The 11,406-nt window shown below is 32.3% G+C and overlaps 2 non-coding genes and 1 pseudogene across 2 annotated transcripts; all 3 read left to right on the top strand.

Annotated features, from left to right (window-relative positions):
* Positions 1-808: 808 nt before the first annotated feature.
* LOC113861572 lies at positions 809-969 on the top strand. Its single transcript, XR_003504262.1, has one exon. It is a non-coding gene; the product is annotated as a U1 spliceosomal RNA (small nuclear RNA).
* A 3,421-nt stretch (positions 970-4,390) lies between these two features.
* Positions 4,391-4,551, top strand: LOC113861567. Its single transcript, XR_003504261.1, has one exon. It is a non-coding gene; the product is annotated as a U1 spliceosomal RNA (small nuclear RNA).
* A 1,333-nt stretch (positions 4,552-5,884) lies between these two features.
* LOC113861598 lies at positions 5,885-6,034 on the top strand (annotated as a pseudogene).
* Positions 6,035-11,406: the final 5,372 nt, after the last annotated feature.

Below are 11,406 nucleotides of genomic sequence, written 5' to 3' on the forward strand. Positions count from 1 at the left end.
AAATTATGGATGGTATATCACAAATGTAGATTTGGGAATGACAATAATCCTGAAAGTAGGCATAAGCCGATGTCTTGCTGCAGAAGACCACTCCTTTTAATATAGAAAGTATTTTCTTGTATAAATATTTGGTCAGGAAATTATTATATTTCATTCTCTTAGTGGTTAATTTGTGACTACCAATTTTAGGCAGAATGGAGCAAGTTTAATTTTAAGCCTCGTTCTGGAGAAAAGATTCTTTTGTTGTGATTCCAAGTGTCTTTTTCAAATGGCATTGTTTTTTTATTGGCGCTGGACTCAATCCATTATTGGTTTGAAATCAAAGCTATAATAATAGGTGATTCCAAGGGTCAGTTTGTCTATGCTTTTAAAATATTATTTTAAGAATGTATTAAAAAAATTGTCTACATTTTATGAAAAGTTAAAAATTATTATTTTTTGTTTAGTTACAATTATAAAGAAATTGAAACAAACAAGTTCCAAATTATTTTCTCATGCTTCCACCTAATCAAAGGAACACATAGCCAATCTTTTAACAAAAAGGTGACTGTATTAATCAGAAAATATCATCATCTCTACTACTAAGAAACAAAGTCATTTATAGTTCCATACCTTCATTTATAGTTTCAATTGGGTATCTACAACCAGGATCAGCACATCTTATAATGATTCAAGTTTGAAGAGCACACTGAGACCACTTGCATTAGCCTTCAAGAGCACTCTGTTTAAATGAGTCCCACATTGAACAGCATAGTCAAAGTAGCATGGAGGATGTGAAATAAAAGCAAAGCTTATGGCATTGAAGAACATACTTACCTGGATGGGGTCTATGGATGATCAAGAAGGTCTATGGCCTAGGGTTGTGACCTCCATTGCACTTAGGAGGGGTGCCTCCCTAAGGTCTGCCCAAGTGGTAGAGCCTACATCATAATTTGTGGCAGTGGGGGCCTGCGTTCGCGCGGCCCCTTCCAATTTCAATTTAAATTTAATGGAGTTTACGGTAATTCATTTGAAAACAATCAAAAATTAGAATTTTAAGTTTGACATTTCTGTATTATTGCTATGATAAATTCTAGGAATCTGCATGTGTTGAGTTATTTACTTGAAAACATACAGATAAATACAGATTTGCATTTTTAAAATATGGATTCTGCTGATTCTTAAGCACATTTATAGATATTAAGGATGACTATTAATTTAAGCAAGTATTTTGCCTGATGCTGGTTCGGAACTTAGTGGATTTCTGAAGTTTGCTATTATAATGCCTTGCCAAACACCGGTTCAGCTTCTTCTGTTATTCTTTGATTGTAATGAAATTAACATTAGCCTAAACATATTTTTCTTAGTTTATTTTTCTCTTAATGAGTATTCTCAAGTTGAGGGATGAAAAGCGAAACAACCGGTTGAGACAACGTGGGGTCCATTCTTTGATGTCTTATATTAAAATTTTTTGTTTACACACATCACAACAAATTGTTTAGTGTACGTTTGACGTGGTTGAGCTGCATTTTTTTGAAGTAGCTTATGGATCCAAAACGTACACACATGCCATTTTAACTGACATCAAAACACTCAATTGATATTTCGTATGCACACTGCTTAATAAAGCACACACTTCATTTATTTTCTGCAACAACTGAAACTTTCAATTTTCATGTCATTGATGATTAACAAAAAGTAAAGCTGGTGAAATAGCATTTTTCTTGAGGATGTTCTAAATTTTTAATTGAGACTTCTTGTTGCTTTTTGATTTGGTCTTTTATTATCATTCGGTACTATCTATCTTTGAAAAATTGACTTGTGGTTCTCATCATCTTCCAGTGTACTACATTTTGTGACTCTATCTTGAATGAAAACACTGGTTGAATGAATCTATAAAGACTTACATTAAATAATGTCCAGCTAGAAGGATCCCTTCCTGTTTTTGTATCATCAAAAACCAAAGAAGATACAAAACATGTGTCAAGAATTCGAGATGCTAGACCAATAATTATCCCCTGAAGCCAGCTAGTCTTTAAATGTGTTTCTTGTGTTATCTTGGTAAGAAAATGAATACAAAGTCGTTTTAAGTTGAATATATGCATCTATTGGATGAACCTCTACAAGTCATCACGAATAAGCATTGAACCCATTATGTATTTCATGTGAAGTGCAAATCCCTCCTACTTCAGATTTATAATCATTTGCAATTTTAGACCACTTGTATTAGTCCCAAAACAACTGGTTCAAATGAGTCTCACATCAACTGATGACTTTTTAGCCTATTTGTTGTTCATTTACTGATGATGCTGCAGATTGTACAAATAATTAAAAAACTAATTACACGTAGTAAATGTTGAATTGATCTTTTTTATCACATAAATATCATCGCAGACATAAATGGGTATTACTTCTTAATGCATAGTTACCAAAGTTTATCTGTACTTGGATTTAATTCACTTTGAGCTGATTTATTTTAAATTTTCCAACAACAAAATTACAAAATATCATCATACATTGACCCTTATCTGAGTTGTCTTAAGGTTACTACTTGCTACTATGATAAATAAAGCTTATTTAAGATTACTCTATCCAGTAATTCTAAGGTATGTAAACTCTATGACATAAGCATAATTCTTCCATATTTAGCTTCACCCTGAGAGTGCATAGATTCGTTTGGTCAAATTTCCCCCCTAAATTACAGGGTTTATAAGTTGCCACCTTAGTCTTTAGAAAAGTCTCTCTTAACAAAGCCTAAGATTAAAACAGCAATGTGTTTTGAAATAATTTATTTTTTTTCCAAGATGAATTTGCTTTCACGTTGAAGTGAAAAGGTAATTGTTCAGTCAACTTTTAATCTTTTAAATTTTAGCGAATCAAGATTGCATTGTAGTATAAAATAAATTTAAGAATAAACACAATCATAATTCATAGGACAATTTCACTTAATAATACTCTAGTACCAAAGATTTGTTCCATATCTTGAGAGAGGTTTTACAGTTTGCAGAAATAAAATGAAACCCAGGAGCTTAACAAAATATTGCAGAAGTTCATTAGGCCTTAACTCAACTATATGAAAGCCATTTTTATTTAAGGAAATCTTTAAGTGGCGTCAAAAGATAACGTAATCACATGTAAAGTATCTTTTAGCAATGATATATCTGTCACAAGCAAAACAAAATCAGAAAAGTTCATCATACTTTAAGGATACTGTGACAAATAATTGAAAATAACAGCTGAGTTGTCAATGTAGCTACTTTACATTACCACAGCCAAAAAATTATCAAAGCACTCAAAAAATCGATTATCTATTAAGTAATTTGGGCAACTAAAATCACTAACTCCTTCCAAGTTGATTCTATCTATTTCTTTGCATGATAATGACATAATTTTCCCTTTGAAGTAGAATAAGCATAAGAGTAGTAGTATTCTTAAAATGCACAAGATATCAGATGGTAAGGAACCGGTCACGTTTGTGAATGAGAAAGAGCCTTCTTAGCTCTGTGACAACCTGTTTTTCTATCTTGTGAAAAGGAATCCATGTCCAAGAAGTCCACAAAATGGAATGAGTGATAGTAATACCACAAAGAAGGAAGCACAAAAGGTCCACCAGGAGTGGTCGTATCTGGAGTGATTGCACAATTTCCTCAAACATGACAAAATAACGTAGAAAACAGAAAGCACCAAAGAAAGAAATCGGTTCCATAATGTATAGAACAATTTTAATGCAACAAATCTACGATAACACTAGCATACTTGAGCGAAGGGAAAAAAATGAATCCCTCAACTTGCTCATCCCACCAACAAATCTTCAATACAACTTACTTGTCCTATGTTTTACTTCCACAAAATTCCCATATAATCAAAATTATACTGACCAGAGTCCCAAGTAGTTACCTTACCTGCCGTATACTTAGGATATATTGATGACACTTGAAGTTACTACAAGAACATTACTGCAATGACCATGTCATCAACTGACTCTCCATTTACACATAAAGATGCCATGAACTTGGTATAAATTACATAAGGTGACTGAGTTCTTGTGAAACTAAGACTCTTCACATTTAAGTAGATGGCCCCATAGTCTGTGCACATTCCCCACCAAACAATACCCCATGCTACCCTTCTTCAATTAGAAGATTTTGCTTTCTCCTTTAAAACAACAAAACATAATGTGCATAAATTCCTCATCCTTGCCACAGGCAACACAAATCACAGTGGTAATTGAACACCAGTTCTTGGGAGACAAACCCTTTCTACTTTGGATCTAGGACCACTGGTTGCTTTCCTTGAGACAAAGCATTGAGACCATCTGAATTAGCCTTATACAAGAGTCCCACATTGAAAATATTAGACAAAGTAGTTTGAAGAATGGGATATAAAATGAAAGCACAAGACAATGAGCAACATACTTACCTGGATGGGGTCAATGGGTGATCAAGAAGGCCCATGGCCTAGGGCAGTGACCTCCATTGCACTTAGGAGGGGTACTGCTCTAAGGTCTACCCAAGTGGTAGAACCTACATCATAATTTGTGGTAGCGGGGGCTTGCGTTCGCGCAGCCCCTCTCAATTTCAGTTTTAATATTCATTGTTACATTAGATAAGTTAATGCTTCGTAAGATTATTGTCCGGTATTTATAAAATGAAATAAATGTATTTTAATTCTCATCATAACATGTTTTGGTCAGCATGATTAACAAAATGGGGTTCATCAATGGGAATTCTGAATCTTCTAGGCTTACGTTATGGTTGCATTTTGCATGAAGGTATTATATGCAACTCACACTACAAGTATTTATCTAAATGAAATGTTTACGACAATTCAATTTGTGCAGCTCTTAATTGCACAGTATCTTTTGGGTAGCAAAATGGGGATGTTAACAAAGTTAAATGTATCAAAGCCAGATTTAAGATGCATAATGGTGATACAGTTGCAAGTTGGAACATAAGAAATTTGAGTGTAGGAGAACAATTCCCTCAACTTGCTTTTCCTACAAACAAAATCTTTATTGCTAATTTCCCTAAATCTTCTAACCAGAAGAAGTGGAATCAGAAAAACTAAAAATCACTGACAATAATTGAAGAATTGTCCTTGACTATACAATGTTAAATATCTTTCCCACAACCCAAATAGAAACCATGTCATACAATTTGATGCAGCCAGCCAAAAAAATCATCCGAAGTTCTCCCATGCCTGAAAACCACTCAAATAAGTAGTTATTTTTAGTGCAGCAACTAAACTCCTATTGTTACTGCGCCATTCAAGATATCAAAATGTAACACCATCTTGCCCAAAAGTATGGAAGAAACTGTCCTAACTGTTTCCTTTCACAATGATTCCATCTGGTCTTCACTGAACAGATACTCGAATAATTACTGTAGCTAGCATCTACATAGGACAAATTGATGAAACTTAAAGTTACAGGGGTAGTATAGTAAGGAGCCTGAGTATTTTACTACCAGCACGTGAATGCAATGTCCATGTCAGATCAGATAACACTCCATTTACACATACGGATGCCATGCACTTTGTATAAATAACATAAGGTGGGTGAGTTCTTGTGAAACTAAGACTCTTCCAACCTAAGAAAATGCCCAGAGTCTGTGCAAGCTCCCCACCAAAACAATACCACAAGCCACCCAATTTCAATCAGAAGATGTAGCTTTCTCCTTCAGACTCCAACAAAAAACTAAGTATGCCTAAACTCATCAATCCTTGCCAACCTACTTATGAAGTAACTCCACTGATTGCATTTCTTTAGAAAGAGCACACTGCAACTTGAGACCACTTTGTTTCTTCAAAACACAAACACCTGGTTTAAAAATGTCCCATATTGAAACGATAGCCACAGTGGTGTGAAGGACAAGCTATAAAAGTGAAGCTTATGAGTTTGAGCAACATACTTACCTGGACGGGGTTAATGGGCGATCAAAAAGGCCTATGGCCTGGAACAGTGACATCCATTGCACTTAGGAAGGGTGTTGCTCTAAGGTCTGCCCAAGTGGCAGAGCCTACGTCATAATTTAGTTCTTCAATATTTGAATATTATGATGGGTAGCATCTATGATTACAATTAAATGAATTGATGTGTATAGTATGATGACCACTTTAACTGTTATCCACCCTACAATAAGCCCAAAATTGCTAAACTGCATGTTGTTTCTTTTAAATAAAGTTTCCTTAAATTTCCAAAAAATTATTAGGTACCATAATCATATTCGGACCACATTATAACAGGGTTATGATCCATTATAATTGTAAGGTGTGCCTCTGACATAAGCAAACTTGTCCCAAATTTATTACTTGTAAGTGGTTCTTCCTTGGATTCAAAATTTTGTCCCAAAAGTATAAGAGTAATGCTATTTAGACACCCGTTTTAGGTGTTTATACGTGACACTGACACCGTATAGGAAAAGAAATCAAGTACTAGGTTGTACCAAACTTATTCTACACACAAGCACAGCTTACCAAACCTCATAAAAAAAACTTCTTCAATTCTCTGGCCAGTCATGCATCCTGTTCATCTTCTTTTTTAAAGGAAAAAAATTTCTGCTAACTACCCAATGACCTTTCTTTCGTCCTCTTCTTCTTCTTTAAAGGAAATAAATTTTCTCCTACTAACCGCCAAGTGGCCTTTCCTTCGTCCCCTTCTTCTTCTTCTTTAACAAATCCGAAAAAACATTTGAATGACTCTCGCTCTTATTCATATTCTTAAATGTCCTCTTCTTGAATGACTCTTGCCCTTCTTCTTGTATGTCCTCTTCTTCGCCCTTGTTCTTGTTCTTCTTCAACAAAAAAGAAACATTTCTCACTCCCGCCCACTATTCATTCTTCTGTGACTCTCTCTCACTTGTTATTTGCTGCCTACTCCTTTGTATATGCGTATTGGCCCTCATTCCAGCCTCTGTGTTTTGAAAGCTTGAAATACTGGTTGGGCATCACTCGCAGCATCACAGGTTTGGGTTTTCCACAATGTTACAGATAATTTTGATAAGTACTCTGAATTCATTTTAGATTCCTCTATGGTGGCCTTATAGACAACGACACTTAGTGAATGTAGGTAATTTGACATATTGAGTTAGTAATTTTTTTACCTAGGTTCTAATAATTTAGTGTATAAGCTGGTAATTCTTCAGGTGTGTCTTGTATTGATAAGTAACTAGAAATAATTTTATATTCTGCTATGGTGGCCTTCAAGACAACAACATTTAGTGAATGTAGGTAATCCAACATCACAACTAGTAATTTTTTGTCTAAGATACTGGTAATTTAGTGTATAAGTCGGTAATCCATCAGGTCTATTAATGTGTCCCCTACTCCCATCATTGTACTAGCTAACATATTGAATTGGAGATAATACAATAGTGTATATTGTATGCTTGAGTAATATACTATAATTAAAATAGCCAGAGACCAAATTGTTTCCCACCTAAATCTTGATCACATTTTAACCTTTAGAAAACACTCTTGATTATAACTGATTGCATAGATAGTGTGAATTAGAAATTTGCCAAATTTGTGTTAAAGAATGGCAGCAAAGGCATTGAAGAGAGTTAAACACAAGTCAAACACTTGAGCATCAAAGAGTGAAACACTGACTTGAGAGGGAATTTAATTTAGTTATGGTGTCAAATATTGAAGGAATTGCTTATGAATTTTAAGAATTAATTTAGCTGTTGCAAGAAGGATAATTGAAAGTGTGTGTCAAACTTTTTGGGAAACTAGCTGGTTCAATTGAAAAAGGAAAAAGAAAATTGCTTGAGGACAAGCAATCATTCTAAGTTTGGGGTTGTGATGAGTCATGGACTCAAAAAATTAAAAGGTTTTTGGTTCATTTCATTGAATTAAATCTATAAGTTGATGTAATTAATTAGAATATTCTATGGAACATGTGATTGCTGAAAAATTCATGAATCATTCATATATTGAGGGCTAACATTTGAATTTTGAAGGGACTAGAAGAAAAATGGCAATTGGAATTGAAGAGAAGAATTGAATCACCGCAGGACACATTTGTAGGGACATGAACTTGTGATTGTGGGGACACGATGCTGACAGAGCATCTAAAAGTAGAATTTTCTGCTAAAGACAAAACTTTTACCTATCTTTATCTTTCCTTATTATTATGTTTCAGAATACAGAATTTTAGGTTTTCGTACAGTTCTCTATGGGAATGTCAACTAGGGCATTTTCTTCTTTTTTGATATAGGATTTGATGAGAAGTTGGGTTACATCCCTTCCTTTTCTTGGTTTTGTAATGGAACAGTAGTATCCTACATTTTATTTTTTGTTGTAAGCTCTTTCTATTGAATATGATTTCCCTTTCTGCAATATATTTCAATTTCATCTTCTTTACTTCCATTATGTCTTGCTAATCTCCTTGGGATTGAGGAAGGATGAACTTATTCTTTTACCCATTGAAATGAACTAAGCATTGAATATAACTCAAGATATACGCTTTAATCCAACATTTTGATTCTAAACTTAATGTCTCTCTATTCTACGTGAATGGAGTTAATGAAAAAAAGTTTATCGTTAGAAAGTTGTGAACTTTCTTGAACTGGGATCAAAATGTTTCTTATAAATTATCTAGAAATAGAAGTTTATAATGATGTGATCACGTGAGTTTTAATCTTAATGCTGAACGTTTTTTGTTTTATCTAAGGGATTAGGAAGCTAATTGCATTTTAGAACCAATTAACCAAGGAATTGGGGTTGGGTATTTTAGAAACCTGACCATTAGATTGAGCTGTATTTTTTATTATACATATATTTTATGCAAGGGAAAAGGATAAGGAATTCTGAACTCAACTCATCTTTCTAATTAATTTACAACTCAGTTTCATTACTTTTAATTAGTTATATATTACAGCTTAGTTTCATTTTTACTTATTTCTTTACATTTGAATTTTTAGTTAATTATAGTTTTTCAGCATTTATATATTTTATATTCTGCATTTTAGTTAATTTTTCAGTTCATATTATAACTTTGTTTTTGACCCAACTAGTGATATTCTTGTGATTTGGTATTTAACATTAATCTCTGTAGATGATAAATCTATTTTGTTATTTCAACGATTTGGTACACTTACCAAAAAGTTATCAACAAGCTACAATGTATCAAATTTTCTCTAATTGTGAACAAAATGTATCCTTAATTTATTGATGAATGATTTGCAATAATATGCAACAATTAATAAATAAATCAGTATAAAGTTCTCATTAAATAAGAGCCAAGCATGTTGAAATAAGTCATAAAAACACTTCAAAATATTGACTTGTCAGGAATCTTGAGAAAAACGTGTCTACAACTAATATTAAACTGTCATAAAAAGGACCTCTTTATAAAGGAATAAAGTTTAAGGACTAGACTAAAAATTATGTCAATTGCAAAGACTGCTTTGAAATAAATTATGGAGACAATTAATTTAGATATAGGACTATTTTATGAGTAATTACCAACTGATTTCATTGAATTTAAAATTAAAATGAATTAGATATGAATTATTTACTAAATTGGTATTGGAAAATGACGTTCAATGACCTCTTGAGAGAAATTGTAACTTGTAATGCATTCTGTGAGTGTCTAATTTATGTTTGTATTATTTTATAAAAATATACATTTAAAGAAAAATAACTCCACTGGCTTCATGATTATTGGTCATGTAATGAATAAACTATGAATCTTAGTATAGGAGGCATGAAATCTGAAAAATCAATAATTAGCTAAGTCAAGATAATGAATCTTTTTTCTATTTTTTTTTTTTTTGTAACTAAACTATGTTTAAGTTAAATTTGTACAATGTGAACTAAATTATGGACTACGATTTTGTATAAATTAACAATGTGATTATGAATTAATTACATTAAAGTGGTTGAATAATACTAGTGAGGATAGTTATTACCCAAATATTGATAAGAACCATGTCTAACTAACTTTTGTTGCAAGTAAGAAAACATGCTAAATTATCATGACTAGCGTTCGAGCCTATGATTGGCTAAATATGAGCGATTAGAATTGACCATGACTTGAGATAATTGTACACTAGAATTATAGTTTCAATCAGATATGATGTACTTTATGACTCTATCTGCAGTATATACACGTAACTCCTAATCTTCAACTATAAAACTAAAATAATAGATAGTTAATTACTCTATAAAAAATATATAATTAAAAGACATAAAAACTCTCAATTATTAATTTTTTAAATATTCATTTTTTTATTCATTAACAACTCAGTATTTATTTTAAAAAATAATTTATAAATGGTTATACTTATCCTTTTTCTATTTTGTATTTTTTAACGTTATAGATGGAGAATTTGCAAATTAATGACCATAAACAAAGAGTGCAGAAAGGCAATGAAGCAATATCCTGTCACCCTAATTGAGGCATCTGTTTCATAGCATAAAAGTGTAAGTTTATATAAGCAAAGGATTATATTTAAAAAGAGCAAAAAGTTAATGTTTGTAATAATTAATGAGAAAAATATAAGCAAATCTTTAAAATATTATCTTTATAATAAATTATACGTCAAAACGTGAAATACACATTTTTATCATCTTATCAACTAAAAATTATTTTACACTATTCCCAACAAAATTGCACCTTGATTTATAAAATAAGTATTTTACAACAGAAATTTAAAAATTGGTCAATGCAATCAAATTGTTTCGAAAAAACTTTGAAGGCAACAACCAACTCTTTTTCTTCTTACTTTTTCATTTTCATTATTGAAGTTTGCATGCTCCCTTATCCGGATGTAAACCCACAAAAATAAAGGAGTGCTAAAAGTTTAGACAAATAAAAAAGAAGAGAACAAAAAGGCAAAGCTAACGAAACAGCAGTAACTTTGTTTTCTTATATATGAATTTGATTTTGACATCTGCCTTAAAATCATCATGAAAAAAACATATTTGAAATGTGCTTTAAATTTTTTGATAATTTTTTATTGCAGTCATTTTTTCAATTCATCTCCATTTTAGAAATTAGATGTCTAAAGCTACTTACAACATTCTAGAAATCCAATTTCTAGACAAGTGTTACCAAAACTTAATTCTGAAAAAGATTTACAAATCAATTATAGAATTGAATTTTCTGAAGAGTATATTTGTACATTCCACAATTAGATTCCCGAACGAAAAGGAGTGTAAAAGTAAATCCCCCATTCCATTCTTTAAAGGCACCGAGGCCTAACAAAACAACAGAAGGCCAAACCGGTCCAATCCCAACAAACATTACTAGTCCAACCTATACAGCAATACAAGACAAAAAGGCGTTGATAAAAAGAAAAGACAAATATGCAAAGGCAGCAAATCTATGCTGTCTTACATAAGAAAAAATCTAGGACAGTCTAATCGAAGAAACCATTCCTAGAAATCCAAAAAGTAGCATGTCCATACCGTACGGCCTTCTAG

Source organism: Abrus precatorius, unplaced genomic scaffold, assembly GCF_003935025.1.
Source record: "Abrus precatorius isolate BTA unplaced genomic scaffold, Abrus_2018 Scaffold1, whole genome shotgun sequence".
NCBI lineage: Eukaryota > Viridiplantae > Streptophyta > Magnoliopsida > Fabales > Fabaceae > Abrus > Abrus precatorius.